General features: G+C 40.5%; 1 non-coding gene across 1 annotated transcript; it reads right to left on the bottom strand.

Moving 5' to 3' along the window:
- Nucleotides 1-20,186: 20,186 nt before the first annotated feature.
- Nucleotides 20,187-20,323, bottom strand: LOC111758303 (small nucleolar RNA SNORA2/SNORA34 family). Its single transcript, XR_002792499.1, has one exon. It is a non-coding gene; the product is annotated as a small nucleolar RNA SNORA2/SNORA34 family (small nucleolar RNA).
- Nucleotides 20,324-22,173: the final 1,850 nt, after the last annotated feature.

The following is a 22,173-nucleotide window of genomic DNA, read 5'->3' as shown; positions in this document are numbered from 1 at the left end:
ACAAACAAGTGAACTACAAAAGCTACTCACAGAAATAATCCAGGAGAATTTTCCTAATTTAGCAAAAGGTAAAGATACTCAGATGTATGAGGCATACAGGACCCCAGCTACCTACAACCCAAACAGAGCAACACCCAGGCATATAATAATAAAAATTCCAGAAATTCAATACAAGAACAGAATATTAAAAGCTGTAAGAGACAAGAAACAGACCACCTACAAGGGAACACCCATCAGAATTACAGCAGATTTCTCTGCACAAACCATCAAATCACGAAGAGCGTGGGGGGAAATAATTCAAGCATTGAAAGATAATAATCTCCAGCCAAGATTGAGATATCCTGCACAACTGTCCCTGGAAATTGATGGAAAAACAAGGTGCTTCCAGGATAAAGAGGAACTGGGGGAATTTGCAACCACCAATTCAACTCTACAGAGAGTATTGCAGGATATTCTAAAAAAAGAAAAATACAAAGAATCCAGAAATAATGGCAGAGAGGCCACAACGAATGGAGCAGAGAACAAAATGAAGAAGACAAACTGACAGCTACGGACAGAAAAAGAGCTTAACAGAAATGAGGCAGAGAAGATTGGATGATAGGAACAGCTATTTTGGAGAAAATGACATCTTAATAGGTAATACAGATTTAGTATCATCTTGTTTTGAAGTCTCATCTAGCTTTTGTCCTTCTGTCTCCAATGGTCTAAATAGGCTGTATCTTATTGGATTTTATTATGTACGATAGTATAAGCAAAAACCTTTTAAAGACAAGGAGATTATACAGAAACCATTGTTCATTTTGTTAGTCGATTCTAAATACTCTGTAATGCTGTCATTCTCTTGAATGGTTTTACATTGTTTTGATATACTTAATGCTACAGTATACGAAGTTGTACTCAAGGATTTCAAAGAAAGAAACAATATGGTAACTACTTTTAGGTTAGGATTATCTGGTGGTGAAACACTATTCTGCTTAAATGGTTATGTTTTGATCTGCGCTGTTTCGTTGTTATGCCCTCTTTTATCTCAATCTCCACTCCATTATTTACTTTTTTATCTTTATCCTTTTAATTAAAGGAAAAAAATAGCAGGATATATTATAGTAACCCACTTTGACTTTTCATTACCTTGATTTAAAGCCCTGTATTACTCTCACCATCTGGTTTTTAACTGATGTTCCCCTATTCTGTTTTGCTGGATAGTATCAGGTTCGAAAATTTAGGCATCAGCTGTGAAGATAATGAGATTCATTATGACGCCCATTCTTGTTGACTTTTGTCTACTTTTGAAGACCTACAATGTCTCCAATGTTTTGGTTTTGTCGGTTTTGTTCTTTACTGTTTTGTTCAATTGTATTATAACTAATGATATAGGCAATTCTATTAGAGATAGCGGGAGGCATTATGGTAACCATTGTTGATCACCTTGTATTATGTTTTTACATTATCTATTATGTCCACCCTTTTGACTTGACCGATTCTGTTCTGTTATGTCACATTTGGTTTTACTCTCTTCCAAAAAAGTAATAAGAACCGTGGGAGCAATGAAACCCAAAATGTGAAATAGTCATGGTACAAAAGAGAAGAAAAGAAAGTGCTCCAAACTATATAACTGCATGTATATTTAAGTGTATAAGATAGAAAATGATATCACAGAGTTTTATTGGATCAATGAACAGAACTGTTTGCAGTATCATTGATGGAATGTCCACTTTACAAGCTCTAATTTTGTGACTTGAACAATTATTTCTAAGATGACAATATGTAATCCATTAACTAGTGATTTCCTACTGTTCATTTTTTTTCTGTAAATCTGTATAACTTGTACCCTTTCCCTGCTTTTTTTTTTCTTTTCTCCTTAAATAAAAATTAAAAAAAAAAAAGACTCTGAGACATGCAGGAGATGAAATTTCTCTGGCAGGAAATGAAACTGAGAAAATGAGTAATATTACCACTGTTCCAGCCTGGAGGTGGATCTCATACAATGCTTTCTAGAACTTGTGCCCTGATAGACTGGATTATTTGGGGCAAGGGAGAGGCACGGCCAAGTTAAGGGAATCTTCCGGGACAAGAACTCCCATGGGAAAGCATTAAGGAAGCCCAGGATACTCTCTGGGAATTGGACACGCAATAAACCATTTATACTCAAGTGCCTCAAGGACCCGATAAAGCCATTTTTTAAATAGTTGGAATGAAAAACACCCCTCAAGAATGGTCTGTGCTTTTTCTCTCCTTTCTCAGCCCAGTTTTGTACTGGATATTCACAGTGTAAGAGAAGTTATTGCTGACCTTGGACAGACCAAATGTGGTCAGGAACGGGTGCCCTGCTAGAAAGTCTGATAAGAAAAAAGGGATATATAAACATCAGGGGAAATAATAGAAATTGGGTGCTTATGATAACACGGGAGAAGATAGGCATGGATAGATAGGTTTGCTTCCTGCCAGAACCACAGAAAAAAGATTAATAACCTAAACTAATCCTGTTAGCTTTGTAGAAGGAACTTAAGCCTGAGTGATTCTAATCTTCTTCCTCTGCTCCACTATGGAGGAGGGTGAGCAATTTTTACACTCTGGCATTGCTGGCTGGATCAGTTTCTCCCCAATCCCTATGATAACAGATAGAGTCAGTCACTCCAAAATAAGGGTCACAGGATTTGACCAGAGACCACATGTGGAACTCATATTTACTTGCTCCCCAAGCACAAAGAGAAGACTACAGATTAAAACAAGTATTGTTCCACATCAGTATTGTTCCAAATCAGAATTAGTATAGTATTCCCCCCTCTCCACGTCTGTCATTAGCCTCCTCCTTCCTTGGAAACATGCCAGAAATGGATGTTCTATTAGCAAAGGTACTATAGACCTTGGTGGTGGGATTTGCTGGTGGTAAAGCTGGTACTGAGAGGAAAGAAAAATGAGGCCCCGTTAACTTTCACATACCTAGAAGGGAAGTAAATATCAGGTAATACAAGCTTCCAGATGGACACACTAGATTGGAAAGGCCATAAAAGAATTAGAATCTAAAATGGGATTTTACAACCTAGCCACAGTGACTTGAATAAAGCTATCTGATAAAGAAAAAAGAGAAATAGGACTTGGCCTATGACTGCAGACCAGTAAAACTAGGTTACCTTCACTTGGGAGGGAAGTAGTGGACATTCCAGGTACTGCCTCAGAGACACAGTTCTCCTCCCACTTCATGGTGACTTGCATCAGGACATTATCTGTTCTCATTCCCTACTGGTATTAACAAACTGGTGAAAACCATCCATTTCTACACAACATGTTAGAATGACTGTGTACTCCCCTACACATAAGAAGATGGCTGTCAACTCCTATCAGATTTAAGGTCTGGCCCACATATGGAGTCCTTAAAGGTGGTCTGATAGGGTAGGATCACTTGATCCCAAGCATGGTAAAGTGCAAACCTCAAACTCTCAAATGACAAAGGATATATAGAAGTCTATAGTGCTTCTGGGCTATGCGTGGGCTTTCATTACTCACCTACCTCAATTCCATACCCACTGTGTTGGCTAATTAAGACTGGATCTATGTGAAACTGGGATGCCCCTCAGAAGGAATCATTTTCAAGGAAAAGTTTTGATGGTTCCAGTGCCCCATACCTGGCATGTCAGTGCAGTTAGATGTCACCCCAATAGTGGATGGGATGAGTTTGACTTTTTGGCAAGAGCAACATAAACAAAAGTTGGCTCTAGGATTTTGGTCACTGCTCTGGAAGAGAGCTTAAACCAGTCAAACCATGTAAAACATTTGCAGCAGTGTACAATATCCTACTACAGGTGGAGCCATTGATCAAGACTGCCAATCACAGTGTGAACTAACCTGCCTACAAGTGGGGGGGGGTGGCCCACTTCACTAGTCTCAGTCTCCTATAGTACAGACCACCACTCTCAATCAGTGAGTGGTGTACATATTTGCAAAAACCCAGTTACCTGTGTCATTGTCATTGTCTACCAAGATGGCTCTCCCAATGTCCTTGATCTCCTAAGTGCAAGGGGAGATAGACATCACACCATAAAATGCTCAGTATGCAAGTGAGTCCAGTGGGGGAAACCCAGGTGTAGGACCATTTGCTACAGTACAACCTGCTGCTGCCATTACCTGACTTGAGACAGAAGGAAAACAGAACAGCCAGGAGGTACAGGCTCACGTGAGATGTCTGGCAGTGACCCATGAGTCATGGCACCCGGTTGTACTGACAACTGGGCAGTGTATTGAAACTGTACATTGTGTGTTGCCCTAAATGGCAGGTGAAACAATGGCTTATTGTGGGAGACTCTCTCTGGGGAGCCTCACTGTGACAACAAGTATGGAAATAGCCACATGAACTTTGGATGTAATTGACTACATATATTGTTCACTCTCCCAGGATGACTCCACCTTTGGAAATATGGAGGCAAATGCTTTGACTAAAGTACAGGGCCAGGCCCTGACACAGGCAGCTCCTGTTAGAACACAGAATGAGTTAGATATGAAAATGCTAAAGTATGGGACATAGCTAAGGAGGCGGGATCATCCCTAAAATTCAGTGAGTTGGTGGTGGCTGACAGCTCAAGCTCCAGCCCTGTTGTGTGACCTACATATAGAGGCAGACATACAAAGCTGTCCAGCCCACACAGGACTGGCCAGTTGATTATATTGGCCATTTGCCAAGCAGTAAAGGACATAAAAATACTTTAACCTATATAGCTATAGCTACTAGCCCTATTCAGTCTTTTCTAGCAAGAGAATCAATAAAATTACTACTAGCAAAGTTTTGGGAATTTAAGTGTGGTGCATGAACACCTGTTAAGGGTTGACCAGGGCACCCAATTCACAGGACACACTGCCCATAATTGAGTCCAAACATATGATCTATCATAGCATTTTCATCTGCCATATACTCTCAGGCAGCTGGCTTGATGGAGAGAAAGAATGGTTTTATTAAGAGAATTTACCTTAGTTAGTAGGCTGAACTGAAGTATTTGGAGAAGCATTAATAAATTTAAATAACCATCTAACTGGAAAGTCTGCTCTCAGAAAGCATTTGGAGGCTCTGGCCTCTACCTCTAAGACTACCCATGACCAAGCTACATATACAGATGCTATGCTGCCTGAGTCTATAGACAGAGAATACTGCTGTTAAACACAATGCAAGTGCTAAATTCAAAACAGGGAATGATCCAGTGGAAACTACAGTGGCTTGCAAGGTGGATTATTCATTGTTACATGTTGAAACCTCCAATCCTTCTACTTTCTACTTTGGTGCCCACTGAGCCTGCTGGACTCTGGGCCTGTGGTCAGTGCTTACACATTGAGTGAGCTAAAGGAATATTTTGAGGTGCTACAATTTCCTTGCCTGTCCTACCATTTTATCATTAGTTTTAAGAATCTCTTATGGACCTCATCCTGTTGGCCAATATGTGTGGTATCCCTCACCACATCAGTCCCCAGATGCTGTCCCCATGTTGCCTAACAGAGATGATGCCACAAGCACTGTCTTGCTGTATGATACAGGCTTACCTCTACAAGCCCTGAGCATTTATTTTTCCACTAATAGTTGCAGTCTTTCACTGTGTTTGTTATTCTCCCTGGACCTTGTCCTATTAGCAAGACAAAAGTTTTGTGTGCATCCCTGATGTCCCATACCTAATGGTGCATGTAAAACCCCATATGAATAACTTGCCTGATGCTGTCACTTCTATGGGAGTAATAGGCTGTTTGGTTCCTGGCACTACTGGTGGGAAAAGTTGATGACCATTACATTTTGATTTTGTTTGTTTGTTTGCAGTGCTGAAATTAAACACAGAACCTTCATACTGAACTATATTCCCAGCCTTTTTTCCTCCATTTTCTTTTGAAACAGGGTCTCACTAAGTTGCTGAGATGCCTAGGCTGAGCTCAAACTCACAATCCTCCTGCCTCAGTTCCCAGAGTTCTAAGATTATGAGCATGTACCACTGTACCTTACTTCTCTATCTGTTTTCAAGTCTGTGCCTCTATGGCTGTGGTGAATTTTGCTTACAAGCTGGACAAATGGCCTCATAGTATGCCTACACATTGCTAAGACCACTCATTTATAGGCTCAAGGGACATTGCAGGAGTGGGGTGGCATACAAGACTATAAGAGCTTTATATGGATGAGCTACACTTGACCTAACTACAATATCTAGAAGGGTTTTTTTTTCTCCTGTTTTAAAGATGGTAAAATCCAACAGAACAAAGCCAATCAAAACAAAGCAGCAAAATTGGTATAGAACTTCAACACAGGATACTAGGAAAACAATAGCTATCATAGTATATCTTATTATCTTTACAATAGGTGTCTATCCCATCAGGTGTAGAAAAATCAAACCAAAACAAAATAGAATAAAACCAATCAAAACAGAACAGTGAATAAAGCAAAACAATCAGAATAAAACAAAACAGTGGAACAATACTGAATTTGGAAGGCAAGATTAGAAGGAAATCCCCCATATCTGCTATATTGCACACTGTCATACTCCCATGAGATGCTCAGACAGCTGGCCTCAAGCCTGCAAAATCAACCAAACAATACAAGCATTTAGTTGCTTTTCATAATTAAGTTGCTAACAATTCCACCCATCCTCCAAACCAACTGGTTCCTTGGGAGCTCTCAGCCCACACAACAGTAGGCTCACAAGAGGCTGTTTGACTTTTCCCTTCCTGGGCCCCACATGGCTTGCGTGACTTACCAGAAAGTTAGCTTCTTGCCTAGCTTCTTGTTGGGTCCGCCCAGTCCCAGCATGGCTGACTCTCTGGAGATGCTGACTTTTCTCTTCCTGGGCCCTGCATCTCTCGTGCAGCTTACCAGAAAGGCTGGCTAGTTCACCATCTTGAGTTTTAACTGCCATGATTACCCCTAAGCAACTCTGGTTTTTCAGGATACACAAATTGACAAAATTTTTACAGTGGAATATGAAGCCTTAAAACTGGATCTTGGTGCCAAGAATGTGCCTGATTCCTTGACATTATCTCAAGAGAAACCAAGTACATTCTTGCTTAGATAAATTCACTTATTTTCTTTTTTCTTTCTTTCTTTCTTTCTTTCTTTCTTTCTTTCTTTCTCTTTCTCTTTTTATTTTTGTCCTGACTGCTTGATGAGCTCCCATCTTTCTGGTCCAAATCATGGCAATCCATCTAGTTTTTCTCTTGTCCAGGAGGGACCTTGCTTATATGTCTGTGAGTCCCAAGAATCTATTCTGTGCATTCCTGGATCTGTCTGCCCCTTTTCTTCAGCCTCATGGCACCTAGAGCAAGCTCTCCAACATGGGAACCAGGTTGTTCTGAAAAACTCTTTAAGTTTCTTTTCTGTGTACTGGGAATCAAACTCAGAACCTGACCTTCACCAGGCAGGCACTGTGCCAGTGAGCTACAGCCTGGCCCCCAGAAAGATGTTGTCTTTAGATTCTTTAGTATTTCAACACACAAGACAAGCATGTTATTTGCAAAACAGAACAGTTTATAAACTGTCTCTTCTCAGCCCATAGACCCTTTATTTCCTTATCTTGCTGCATTAGTCATGACTTTGATGTGATGTTGAGAAGGGGAGGTAACAAGGGACATCCATGTGCTGAAGCTGATCTTACTTGGGAAAACTTCTAGTTGTGGTGGTGCTTTTATCATGATGTTAGCTCTGGAGTTTTGTAGGTGTTCCTTATCAAGTCGAAATAATTCTGAATTCTTAGTTTACTGATAGGTCTTATCATGAATAGGCAGTTGGATTTTACCAAATGTTTTTCTGCATCTATTTATATGGTCATGTGATTTTTCTTCAGTCTTATATAACAAAGTACACTAACTGATCATGATTGTTAAGTTATCCCTGCATTACTGCTTGAACTTCAGTTGGTCTCATTCTTTTACTTTTTTATACCTTACTGCATTCAATTTATTAATATTTTAATATATTTAACAAAATATTAAATATTAAGGTTTTGCATCTATGAGTATGAGAGGTATTAGACTATAGTTTTCTCTTCTTTTTCTTGTCTTTTTTGTAATACATTTGCTTTTAACATAATACTTGTTTCATAGGATGAGTTAGAAAGTAGAGTTCCCTCTGTTCCTACCTTGTGAAACATTCATTAAATGTTTGGTATAATTTACCAATAAGTTCAGTCAATTTTGGTGGATTCCACTTTGGAAAATTATTGTTTAAATTTCTTCAACAGATATAAGACTATTTAATTTTTTTTATTTTTTTGTGAGAATTTTGGCAGATTCTGTGTGCTGAGGATCTCTCATCCAGGTTTGGTGGTCACAGAACTGTTTATAGTGATTTTTATTATCCTTTTGATTCCTGTGAAATTTATAGTGATGTTCCATACTCTACTGCTGATAGTGTTAATTTGTGCCTTCTCTATGTTTTTAATTAGCTTCTCTATACTTAATTAACTGATTCGAGGCTTATCAATTTCATTGATCTTTTTGAAGCATCAGTTTTTGTTTTTATTGATTTTCCTCTGTACTCTTCTTGTGTTCAATTTTATTGAGTTCTACAGTATTATTTCTTTTCTTTCACTTAATCTTTAATTAATTTTGGTTTTAACTTGGTATTGGGGGGGTTGTTACCTAATATGGAAAGTAGATTATTTTAAATCATTCTTCTTTTCTAATATATGGGCTAAATGCTAACCTCGTTCTCCAAGCACCACTTTAGTTGCATTCTGATAATGGGTATTTTTGCTTTTATTTAACTCAAAATTTTTACATTTTTCTTGAAATATCTTCTTTGCGACTTCCGGGAGAACATGGCGGACAGATAACAGCAACTACCGGAGGCTCTCTGAAAAACTAGGCTCAGAAGCCAGGTATGTTGCGGACTAAAGAGACATAAGCAGGTGGAATATGCTCTGCTGACTCAGGAACGAACTGGGCTGAGAGAAACCAACTTGGAATGCAGTCCTGGTGCTAAAACAGGAACAGAAAAGTCTCGCTGCTGAGGCTGGACCCTGCGCCATTGGAAGCCGCGATTTGGGTTTCCCGCCGCGCAGTGGCTGGCTGCCTCTACATCGGCTCGGCAAGGAGAGAGACGCGCGGAAACTCTGAGAACGGGAGTCTGCGAATGGAGTCGAAAACAGAACGGGCAGGGAGGCATGTTCTGACTTGTGGCGAGGTGAGTGAGAGAAACTGACACTCCACCACAGTTTGACTCCAGCGGACTTTCTGGGCCCGAGCAGTCCTGCGGGAGCAGGGCGGAGTGGGGACTCCAGCCACACATTCCCCTCTCGGGCGGGATTGGTGAAAAGTGCCTGGCCTGCGTGACACTGCCGGCGGACCCCGTAGGCTGGCCCAACACAGATCGCAGAGCCTGACGGAGGCCGGGAGGAGCGGGCCCCGAGTAGGCTGCCTGGTGCGCAGTGGTGAGTGGGAACACCTAACCAGCGCAATTCGATCAGGCTGTGGCTGACAGGGAGAGAAGCTGGGCCTCTTATATAAGCTTGCATATATAAGGAACAGAGAATATGGGAAGAGGCAGCAACAAGAAAGGCTCCTCGGCCCCCAATTCTGAGAAACAGGCAATAGCGGACACCGCACCATTACACATAAGGCGCCATATAGAGAGCCTCATAGACCAATTCAGGAATGAAGTTATCAACGACCTGAAGCTAGAAGTATGCAAAATAGTCAGAGAAATGCTAAGCCCCACCCAAGAAAAAAAAGATGGTGGAATGGAAGAACAGAAAAAGAGGGGAGAATTGTTTGATGGAGAAAACAGGGAAAGCATAGAATACGTGAAGCAGGTTCAAAGGGACTACCAAGAAACTAAGAAGTCTATCGAAGACTGGCATAACAGCTTGAAAGAAACTAAGGACAGACTATCTGAACTGGAGGGCAGAATTGTAATATGGGAGAATGAAATGAAAAACTTCTTAAAAACAGCAAAGAAACAAACAGCAATAATACAAAGACAAGAAGATGATAAGAGGATCCATAACTTAAGGATTAAGAACATAAAAGAAGAAGTAGGGACACAAACAAATGAACTACAAAAGCTACTCACAGAAATAATCCAGGAGAATTTTCCTAATTTAGCAAAAGGTAAAGATACTCAGATGTATGAGGCATACAGGACCCCAGCTACCTACAACCCAAACAGAGCAACACCCAGGCATATAATAATAAAAATTCCAGAAATTCAATACAAGAACAGAATATTAAAAGCTGTCAGAGACAAGAAACAGACCACTTACAAGGGAACACCCATCAGAATTACAGCAGATTTCTCTGCACAAACCATCAAATCACGAAGAGCATGGGGGGAAATAATTCAAGCTTTGAAAGATAATAATCTCCAGCCAAGATTGAGACATCCTGCACAACTGTCCCTGGAAATTGATGGGAAAACAAGGTGCTTCCAGGATAAAGAGGAACTGGGGGAATTTGCAACCACCAATTCAACTCTACAGAGAGTATTGCAGGATATTCTAAAAAAAGAAAAATACAAAGAATCCAGAAATAGTGGAGGCCACGACTAATGGAGCAGAGAACAAAGTGAAGAAGACAAACTGACAGCTACTGACAGAATAAGAGCTCAACAGAAATGAGGCAGAGAAGATTGGATGATAGGAACAGCTATTTTGGAGAAAATGACATCTTAATAGGTAATACTGATTTAGTATCATCTTGTTTTGAAGTCTCATCTAGCTTTTGTCCTTCTGTCTCCAATGGTCTAAATAGGTTGTATCTTACTGGATTTTATTATGTATGATAGTATAAGCAAAAACCTTTTAAAGACAAGGAGATTATACAGAAACCATTGTTCATTTTCTGTTAGTCGATTCTAAATACTCTGTAATGCTGTCATTCTCTTAAGTGGTTTTACATTGTTTTGATATACTTAATGCTACAGTATACGAAGTTGTACTCAAGGATTTCAAGGAAAGAGACAATATGGTAACTACTTTTAGGTCAGGATTATCTGGTGGTAAAACACTATTCTGCTTAAATGGTTATGTTTTGATCAGTGCTGTTTCGTTGTTATGCCCTCTTTTATCTCAATCTCCACTCCATTATTTACTTTTTTAATACTTTTTTAAAAATTTTTATCCTTTTAATTAAAGGAAAAAAATAGCAGGATATATTATAGTAACCCACTTTGACTTTCCATTACCTCGATTTAAAGCCCTGTATTACTCTCACCATCTGGTTTTTAACTGATGTTCCCCTATTCTGTTTTGCTGGATAGTATCAGGTTCGAAAATTTAGGCATCAGCTGTGAAGATAATGAGATTCATTATAACGCCCATTCTCGTTGACTTTTATCTACTTTTGAAGACCTACAATGTCCCCAATGGTTTGGCTTTGTCGGTTTTGTTCTTTACTGTTTTGTTCAATTGTATTATAACTAATGGTATAGGCAATTCTATTAGAGATAGCGGGAGGCATTATGGTAACCATTGTTGATCACCTTGTATTATGTTTTCACATTATCTATTATGTCCACCCTTTTGACTTGACCGATTCTGTTCTGTTATGTCACATTTGGTTTTACTCTCTTCCAAAAAAGTAATAAGAACCGTGAGAGCAATGAAACCCAAAATGTGTAATAGTCATTGTACAAAAGAGAGGAAAAGAAAGTGCTCTAAACTATATAACTGCATGTATATTTAAGTGTATAAGATAGAAAATGATATCACAGAGATTTATTGGATCATTGAACAGAACTGTTTGCAGTATCATTGATGGAATGTCCACTTTACAAGCTTTAATTTTGTGACTTGAACAATTATTTCTAAGATGACAGTATATAATCCATTAACTAGTGATTTCCTACTGTTCATGTTTTTTCTGCAAATCTGTATAACTTGTACCCTTTCTCTGCTTTTTTTTTCTTTTCTCCTTAAATAAAATTTTTAAAAAAGCAAAAAAAAAAAAAAAAAAGAAATATCTTCTTTGCACCTAATGTCATTTAGGAATCTGTTGTTTAACCTCTAAATATTTGGGGATTCTTTGGCTTTCTGTTACTGATTTTAGTGTACTTTCATTGTGCTTTAGGAGCATAGCTTATATAATTTTTATTATCTAGAATTTGCTAAAATGTGTTTTAGAGTCCACAGTATGGTCTCTCTGAGTGAGTCTGAGAAGAGTGTGTGTTTTGCTGGTTTTGGACAGGATGGTCCATATAAAGTATCCTACATGTATGAAACTGTTCATTAATGTTGGGTTTAACTTAACTGATCTTCTGCTCTCCCCATTTGTTCATCTGCTGATGTCCTTTTTTAATGTAAATCAAGTTTCTGGCTTTCATTATTTGCCTTCTCTCTGAAGAACTTCTTAACATTTCTTGGCAAAATTTTACCTTATTTTACATTTTCATAAGAAATTATTTGCCCTTCACTTTTGAAGAACAATTTCACAGGGTACAGATGTGAACATTAATGAATGTTCTTTCTCTCAGGACATCACACATTTCCCTGTACCCCCTTGCTTGCACATGCTTTAAAGAGAAATCAGATACAATTTTTTTTTCTTTTACAAAGAAAAAAATTTTCCCCTCTGGCTGTTGCTGCCTCTTCTTCTTCCTCCTCCTCCTTCTCCTCCTCCTCTTCTTCTTCTGCTTCTGCTTCCTCTTCTTCTCTTTTTCTTTTTAAGGCAGGAGTTTTCTATGCAGTTCAGGCTGACCTTGAACTCTTTTGTAGCTCAGTTTGGCCACAAACTCCCAGCAATCCTCCTGCTTCAGCCTCCCAAATACTGGGATTACAGGGATGTACCCTCACACCCAGCTCTGGCTTCTTTCAATGTTGGGTGGGGGTTGTTTTTGTTTTTCTGGGGGTTTTTTTGCTTATCTTTAATGTTCTATGTTTTGAATACGATGTACACAGATGTAAGATTTTGTCCTCTCTTCTGCTTAGTAGCCTCTGAGTTTTCTAGCCATGGTTTAGTGTTTGATATTAATTTGGAGAAAGTCCGTAGTCTTTATTATTTCAAATATTGTTTTTATCATTTCTTTTGTTCTTGTCTTGCATGTGTTATGCCTTTTGTAGTGCTCTGTGGTTCCCAGATTTTCTGTTCTCTTGTTTCTTGTTACCTACTCTCTTTTCCATTTGCTTTTCAATTTTGAACATTTCTAGTGACAAATCCTCAAGCTTAAAGATACTTTCCTCAGCTCTATCATCTGCTAATGAGTTCATCTTGATTTTTGTTGCAGTATTTTGGCCTCTGCTTACATTGTCCATTTTTCTTCTATGCTGTCTACTTTTTCCATCAGAGCCCTCAGCATATTAGTCATTTTGTTTTAAATTCAGTCTAATTCCAAGCCCCCATCATATTGAGGATGGAGTTCTGATGCTTCTGTCTCCTCAAACTGTCTCCTATCTTTTAGTAGGGGAAGCATTTCATAGCTCTGTGACTAGGTCATAGCTTACAGTGGGTGTTTGAGTCTCTGAACTAGGAACTTCAAAATATTTAGGTTTTCCTTTTTGTCACTGTAGTAGGAGGCACAGGATAGTCACAGAAGATTGTGGCTGGGTATTTCCCAGCCACAGATTGGTTAAACGCTGATAAAAGCCTCAGTACATTGTTAGGCCATGGGGCCAGGGATTTAGCTCAGTGGCACAAGTGTCTGCCTGGCAAGTGTGAGGTTGTGAGTTCAATTCCTGACACCAAAAGAATATGCTATGGTAAAATAGTCTCGTCGGCAGGCGAATTAGCTCAAAAATTTAAAAAATGTACCGGTGCAAGTGAAATGCTGCACACCGTACTAACCGGAGGGTCTACGTATGTGTGACAAAAGGTTACAAGCATCTTTCTTTGGGAGAAATGAATCCTCATGTTTATTTTTAAGAAGCTGGCGAAGTGACCGCGGCTGTCGCGCTCCCAGAGACGAATGGGACGGATGCAAACTTGCGCTGGTCTTGAAAGCACAGAAGTGTTGAGCAATGTTCAAGAAAACAAGGGAAGCAAAACCTCAAAGTGCTTACTTCCTTCTTCTCTGGCGCAAGCACAGAGAGAACACTGAGAGTGTCAAGACCAGAAGCAGAACGACAGATGACCTACGGACCCCTCCAACTTCTTGCTTTGTAAGATTGCTCAGTTAACCTGGCTCCCTTGAATGTCCACACAGGCTTGAAGATCGGCTGCAGTCCATGTCTGCTGCTGCTCCTTGGCCTGATGACAGTGGGGAAAGGTGAAACTTTGATGGCAGTTAAGAATCATTCGAGCCAGAAGCTTACTGTAAACCGGGCCGGCACAGAGGGTCCTCCCACACAGCCACCTGGTGACTTCTGTCTGCCTTCCTGTCATAACAAATTCCAGGGTTGTGAAGCCTCACTTTGTTTTACCTTCACATCATCCTGCCTGCATGATTCTCTCTAGCAACTCAGCCTTTCATTTGACATTGCCAGGTGAGGAGGAATCTGTCATCTGTCAACATCGGCTCGCAGGTTAACATCCCTCAACTCCTGAGACACAGGCACTGGATCCACAGTTGTCACGGATCAGGGTAGTCTAGCTCAGGTCATCACCAAGGTCCGCTCGGCCTCTCTTTACCATGCTAGCAGATCATTGCTAACTGTATGCATGAAAGCCACACACCCACATTTCCCATTCTGTTCTTTCTTTGGGCCATAGGAAAGATGCAGCTTCACTAAATACCACGAAGTCTTTCCAATCATTCCCATTTGAGTCTGCTGGAAGAAACTGCTCCAGTGAGACTACCTTACAATGGTGACAGATCTGATCAAGGAAGTGGCACCACTGTCCTCATGATGCAAAAGTCAAAGCCTTTCTTCAGCAGTAGTTTCACAACTGAAGGAAGGGAGACCAGGTTAAACTTTATTCAGTGCTGTCTCCTCCCTGATTCCAACAGGTTCTAGGTATTTCATTGGTGACCTCGCAGGAGGCAGTGATCAAGAGATCCTGAGCAGCCTTGTTGGGGCCTCTGCTCAGCTCTGAGTCTCTCCTCTTCATAAAGTATGAGCTACTGTACAGCAGAAGTCATGCTTTTCAGAACAGGAGTAGGTGTGGCGGTTGACAGACTGTTCTATGTAATTTTGCTACAAAGTAAAGAGAAAGAAAAAACTCTTTAGTCTAATCAAGAATTACAAAAGTCCATCCTTTTGATTTGACTGACTCTGTTCTGTTATGTCACATTTGGTTTTACTCTCTTCAAAAAAAAGTAATAAAGGGGCTGGGGATTTAGATCAGGGGCATAAGCACCTGCCTTGCAAGCAGGCGGTCGTGAGTTCGATCCCAGGTACCGATTAAAAAAAAAAAAAAAAGGTAATAAGAACTGTGGGAGTAATAAAACCCAAAATGTATAATTGTCATTGTACAAAAGAGAGGAAAAGAAAGTGCTCTAAACGATATAACTGCATGCATATTTAAGTGTATAAGATAGATAACCATATTACTGAGTTTTGTTGGATCATTGAACAGAACTCTTTGCAGTCTCACTGTTTGAAAGTCCACTTTATATGCTTTAATTTTGTAACTTGAACAACTATTTCTAAGATGACAATATGTAATCTATTAACTAGTGATTTCCTACTGTTTATTTTTTCTGAAATTCTGTATAACTTGTACCCTTTTTCTGTTTTTTTCTTTTTCTCCTTAAATAAAATTTTTTTAAAAACTGTAAAAAAAAAAAAAAAGAATTACAAAGGTATGATTGACAAATACCATGAACGTTTGCATTTGAAAAACATTTTTAAAAAAGACAAATCGAAAAAGTCATCCAGGAACCAGTGCTATGCATGGGCCACCTGCAACCCAGGAACAGACAGACCCAAACCCCTTCCCGCACACAGGCTGCCAAACAAGAAGTAGCAAACCCCACCCCAACACACACCCTGCTGTAAGCCAGCGGCTTATGCAAAGAAACACAGCTGTGATGATAGCTATGGAGGGGAAGTGCAACTGGACACCTGTGGTGCTTTGGGGTTTCACTAATGTTGCAGGTCTAGGGCCAGTGGTCCAATCAAAGGTTCAAAGGACAGTGTGGCATCTAGGGTGGGAATCTCCTTCTGAGGGTTACAGCCATTGTGGATTCCCTATAGTCTTATTTTGGAAGCCATACGTCTTTTCCATTGTTTTGTTGGATTGAGTTTTATTCTCTTTTGTCCTGTTTGGTTACGTCAAATCTGATGGTAGATGCAGCTATTTACAAGATAGCAAGGTATATTATGGTACTAATTTTGGATTTACTATAGGCTTGTTTTGAAGTCCTTTGTTGCATTCATTGTTTTGTTTTTATTGTTTCTATTCTATTCCATTCCATTTGATTTTTACTGTATGAAAAGTTATCTGCGACTATTTTGACAACATTGAAAGGCATTATGGCAACCATTGTTGATTTTGTAATGTTTTGAAGTCCTGCATCTTTTACACTGGTTTGTTTTGATTGGTTTTATTCTGTTTTATCCTCTTTAAAAATTAAAAAAATTTAAAAAGACAAATTTCCATTAAAGACCTTCAAAGTATGCTCCCCTCACACACACACACTTCAAATACTCATACAGGCCTGGGAATTTAGCTCAGCAGCATAAGCGCCTGCTTTGTAAGCGCAGTCGTGAGTTCGATCCCCAGTACCAAAAAAACCCCCAAATACTCATCTCATCATTCTAGTCACCAAAGCAGTCACGGACGTCTCTTTTCATGAGAGTCTTCAGTTGCCCTGTCACGGCTGCCTCAGTGTCCTGCATCAATCAGTTCACAACATTTACTTTTTGTGGTCATTTTGACTGTGAGGAAGTACCAGAAGCTGCACAGTGCCCAGTCTGGTGGATAATGTAGAAGAGACACACCACAGTGCTTTTATTTGACAGAAATTGCTATAAACAGTTATCAGTATGAAGTGATCTAAAACTGTGTTGAATGTTTAGTTAAAAAATATATCACAGTAAAGACTCATTGCCACTGATTCCCTTCAATATACTGTTCTTCCTCTTTCTTCAAACACACTGATCCAGTTATCATTGACAAGGTGTCTTTCACTGCAACACTTCCTTTCACTTAAAAATGAACTGTATTTTTGCTCCGCCCTTGTGTGATCCTCACAGAAGTCCTCTACCTTCCTTTCCCATAAGCTTCGAGGAGAACAGCCACGAGGCCTCTGCTCCCCGCCTTCCTTGCATACTGCCCCTGTGGTCTTCCTCAGTGAGGGTGGTCCTGCCTCATCCATACTGCAAGACCTCCTGTGATCTTCCCTGTCATCTTCAAGTGAAATCTAAAATCTCCAGTGATATAGTGCAATGAACTCCCAAACTACTATGTCCGGAATAAGTTCGTGTTCTGTAAAATCGAAGAATGAATTTTAGGAACAATGGAGGTTAAGAGCAGAAATATTTACTGAGAGAAAGAAAGCTTCTGTCTGAGAGATAGAGAGGAGGTCCTGAGCAGGTTGCCAAAGATTCTGTATTTTCTCAGGATTTTTATAGAGTAAAACCATGCGGTAAGGTGGGTCTAAAATTGGGGAAAACTGGGAACTTGCAAGGCAGATGGGCATGAGGTGGGACAGAGCTATGGTCAATCAATAAGATTAATAGCTCAGGTAAAATTGACTAAATTGTGAACAAATGGGGAAGTGAGTCACGTAGAAGGTGGGCATCCTTAGAGAGCAGTGACTCTTCCCAAGGGATTGGAATGGTGACTCCTGACTTCTCAGGTGATCCAGACTTAATCCCTAAGGATTACACTTAAGGGTGTGGCTGCATTTGTTTTGCTTTCTGTCCAAAATATGGCCCACTGCAAGAGATGTGTGTCCCCTCCACGGTCATCAGACATCTGGCCCAGCCCTGTCTGACTGCCTATAATATTTCTAACTAGCTCAGCTGGCTGTAACACTAGAACAGGATGCAGGCCCCATGACCTTGTCTTGCTTCCCTCTCATTAATCTTGCTTCCTACCTGCCTTCCAATCTCCGCTTGGCCCAAGCTCTGGACCTTGGCACACCTCCAAGCCCCGCCCACATGCACCGGGGAATTTTGCTGTCCTTCAGCGTTACTTTCCCTCTAGTGCTCCCACCCCAGTAGAGGGCTCTCAGCCTTCTTTCTGTCCCTGCGATATGTTCTGCTGAGTTGCCAGGGTATACATAGGCTGCCTCCTTTAACGGACTGAGTCCTCTGAGTCCGGGTACCGTGTGTCCTCACCCGTGTCTGCTCAGGGCCCAGCACTCAGCCTGTGCTCCTCCAAATCAGTGAAGTGAGTTCAGTGTGAGGACCTGGTTAACAGTACACTGTCCATTTGCATGCAAATGGGGCAACTGGTGGTGCCTGTAAGGCATATGTGCCTCTTTTAGAATGTAATTGCCAGGCTAGCATGCCTCTTCATGGTAGCCCACCTGACGCTGTAGGATGTACTTTTATTGTTTGTTTTTTTTCCTACTTTTACTTGGCCCAAACTATCTGTGCAGAGCCTGTTTTATCCTACCTCTGTATCCCTTCTTGTTGTTGTTGTTGCTGCTTGTTTTTTGAGACAGAGTCTGTCTACATACTTCAGGCTGGCCTTGAACTCACTATATAACCTAGGCTGATCCAGAACCCCCAGCAATCCTCCTGCATCAGCCTCCTCAGTTCTGGGATTACTGGCTACAGGCACCACCACACTCAGCCTTCTCTTGCGTTTAGGCATAAAATGCCCACATTTCCATAGGGATTACCTAAATATAACTTCATTCCTACCTCTTTTGCAGTGAGGCAGGGACAGGAAACTAAAATTCTGCCAAAAGGATGTAAGCAGAAGGGTCAGAAGTAATTACTACCGTTTCTTTGCTTCTTTCCTCTTTCTCTTTTCACATTTCAACTCAGGTCATCACTAGCTGACTCACAAAGTTAGCCCTGGCAACCTCTCCCTGAACTTGCAATGCCCTACCTAGCCCTGTATGGCACCTCCCCTGAAGTGTCTGACAGGAGAATCACATTGGTATGTTCAAAATGTCTTCCGTTGAACCTGCTCTTCCCAGAACCTTTCTGTGTCTGTTAACGGCAGCCTCCTGTTGCTCGGGACCGTGTGTTATAGATGTCCATGTTCCTGTCTTTCCCCCGGGCCCTCATTCTGTCAGCAAATGCTGTGGCTCACCCTTAAGGCAGCTTGAAACCAACATCCCTGCTCTCACTCCACTGAGGCTACCAATCTTTTGCCTGAACTACTTGACAGTCTCCTAACTCATGTCTGTGGTTTAACTCTCACCCTCTGCCATCTGTTCACAGAGAGACCAGGGGGATTCTCATAAAATTTAAATAGCATCACACTAGTCCTTGCTCACGGTCTGCTAAAGACTTCCTATCTCACCCAGTAAAGCCTGAAGCCTGGGCTTGCATTGGCGCTCTCCCTCACTGGTTTCCTGTTTCCTTTCTTTCTCCCCTTTTCCACCCCTTCTTGTATGACATACTGTTACAGGCAGCTAAGTTAGATTAAAGAAAAATATTACAGACAGTCAGGCAGGGCTGGGCCTTTGAAGAAGTCAATGCAGAAGACAGGATGCTTTGCAACCATGGGGGACACAGATACCTCTTCTGTAGGCCAGACCTCAAGACAAAAGATTAAATCAATGCACCCACACGCTTCCTAGGGATAAACATCAAGGATTGTTATCCTAAATAGGTATCCATCACCCTGAGAAAGCCAGGAAGAGTCACCAGCCCAATGCCCTATAGGAAAACCCCCTGTTCTGTATTTACGCCTACTTGCTCCATGACTTGTTTCCCTACATGACCCCAATTTAATTAATTTTATTTTTTTATTTTAAAGGGGGTAAAATTAAACACAACAAAACAGAACAAAATAGGACATAAGAAAGCAATGTAAGAGATAACAAATTTCAAAGCTAGATGACCTGAGTTCTTCACTGTCTATCATATCATCTCTTGTTTTCTTCCAAATAGTTGTCGATGTCTTCACATACAGAGAATTCATACAAAACAACATAGTATAGAACTGATCAGAACAGAATAAGGAAGGTGATTTAGGTCTTCAAAACCAGACAATAGGGACGTCACTAATGGCTGTTGTAGAGTCTCTTGTTCTCTTCAAAGTAGCTGACCATACTTTCATATATATTGAAGTTCAACAAAACAAAATAGGCGGGGCGGGGGGGGGGTTGCTTGGTTTCCCGGTGTTCTAGAACAGAGCATGGCACGGGTCCCAGTGAACCCTGGTGGCTCAGTCCTGGGCCACCAGAGCCTGCCACGCTCACAGCTGCTCATGGAGGGGGGGTTGCTTTAAGCTGTTTCTTCCTAGTGAATTGACCATTTTACTGCCCAAGTTCTGAAATGGCCAACAGATCATAGAAAGACATCTCTTTAAGCTCCTGCTTGAAACTAGAAGCATCAGGAAGCTGCTGGCCTTAATTCAAGGCCAGAATTTAATCAACTTTAAATGAGCAATTATATTGCTAATCTTATTGGTTGACCATAGTTTTGTTCCACCTCACACCACCTTTCGATTTCTCATTTTTCCCCATCTTGGACTCACCTCATGTCATGAATTTGTTCTACAAAAATCCCTAGAAAAGGCAGGGTCTTTGGCAACCCACTCAGGACCCTTTCTGTCTCTCTCAGACAGGAACTTTCTTTCCTCTAATAAATATATTCTTCTCTTAACCTCCATTGTTCCTGAAATTTATTCTTTGATTTTGTAGAGCACAGTCTCATAATGGACATCAACCAAGTTGGGAGTTTCTTTCCCCCATATCATTTGGAAATGTTCTGTCAAGATCATTGAACAGAGGTAAAAGTTTGCTTTTGTTTCATAGACTACAGACTGAGACTTGTTTAGGTAACATTTTTATGCTTTAAATTTTGTTATGTCTTTTCCCATTGCTTATAATTCCTTGTCCTTTGTCTCTTAAATTACCTAAGTGTTAAAATGATGATAAATCTAACTTAAAACATGAGAAGGTTATATGGCGATGATGCTTCTTCAATGGGACATTTCTTATTCCTGTTTTGCTCTTGTATGTGTTGCATTTGAACCAGTTACTGAATTTACTGGTATTCCTTGTTTGATTTTATTTAGACACTGGTGTGAGAAAGAGCAACATTAGAATGTCCCCAGGGGGAAGTTAATGTAAACTTCTGTCAAATGAGTCGTTTAAATGAAATCTAGCTCAGACTTACAAAAATATACATATCTATGTAATAAAGTATAGTAATCTTCCCACCAGTTAAAAGACTAGTGCTAAGTAAGCTAGGTCGGTGGCTAGTCTTAAGACTTGGAGGGCAGATTTCATAGGGACAGAATGGCTCTGATCCTCCTCTACACTCTGAAGGAAACGTCGAGCCTGTTCTGCCTCAGTTTCCTCTCTCTGGCCTTACTCCTAATCTTTTCCTGCCACTTTGTACTTTCCTTTTCCAAGATATGTAAAATTAAAAAGAAAAGAACTCGAGATTGTCCCAACCTTTTCCTCCTACTCAACAGCTAAGTTAGGCCCATAGAAATGAGCACTGATTAACACTGAAGACCGGGAAGTCATCTTAGATGAAGAACATATACTCCTTCTCTGGGTCAGATGAAACTGTGAAATTTTGCCCACCCAGGAGAACACACATAAAGATTATGTCCAGGCTTAGTGCTCTGGGCAGGTGTCCTTCAGGCGGATGACCCTGAGACACAGTAGAACTGACGTCAGGGTGAAACCAGAAGAAGCTGTTTCTAAAGCACACATGTATGGGATCAAAGCACATTTAACCTAAGGAAGGATCTTCAACCTTACCTTTTCTCCTCCTAGGTCTAGTTATCATTTATGTATATAGGAAAAATACTTTCATAATAAGTTGTGAACTTTAATGCTTCTACTGTAAACTTACAAAAGGTAACAATGTTGCTCAAGATTTAACTATCCCATATAGAACTTTGACAAACACTGTTTACCCTGCCAGCTAAATGCTCTTAGAGCTAAGGACAAGTGTCCCCAGCATCTTTTTGGTGAATCCCCATTGAAAAAAATGGCCAGTGGAAGGTTGACCAGACAGACAGCCGGGTTCCTTTCAAGAGACTGATCTCTGGTTGTGTGGCCAACAGAAACTAAGAACAACTGCGGGATCGTGGCTAGAGACTCTCTGATGGACACCCAACGTTTCCTCAGTAGAAATTTGTTCCCAATGACAGAAAATTCTCCACTTATCTATTGTACTTATCCCTCTCTGCTAGTAAACTAGAAATTCTCCCTAAATTTTTCAGTGGATCTTAAAACCACTTAGACTACCCCTC

The sequence above is a fragment of the Cavia porcellus genome, unplaced genomic scaffold (assembly GCF_034190915.1).
Source record: "Cavia porcellus strain 051 isolate PalLab524CR breed Dunkin Hartley unplaced genomic scaffold, mCavPor4.1 scaffold_29, whole genome shotgun sequence".
NCBI lineage: Eukaryota > Metazoa > Chordata > Mammalia > Rodentia > Caviidae > Cavia > Cavia porcellus.
Note: the sequence above shows the minus strand (reverse complement) of the source record. Positions and strands in the feature narration are given on the sequence as shown.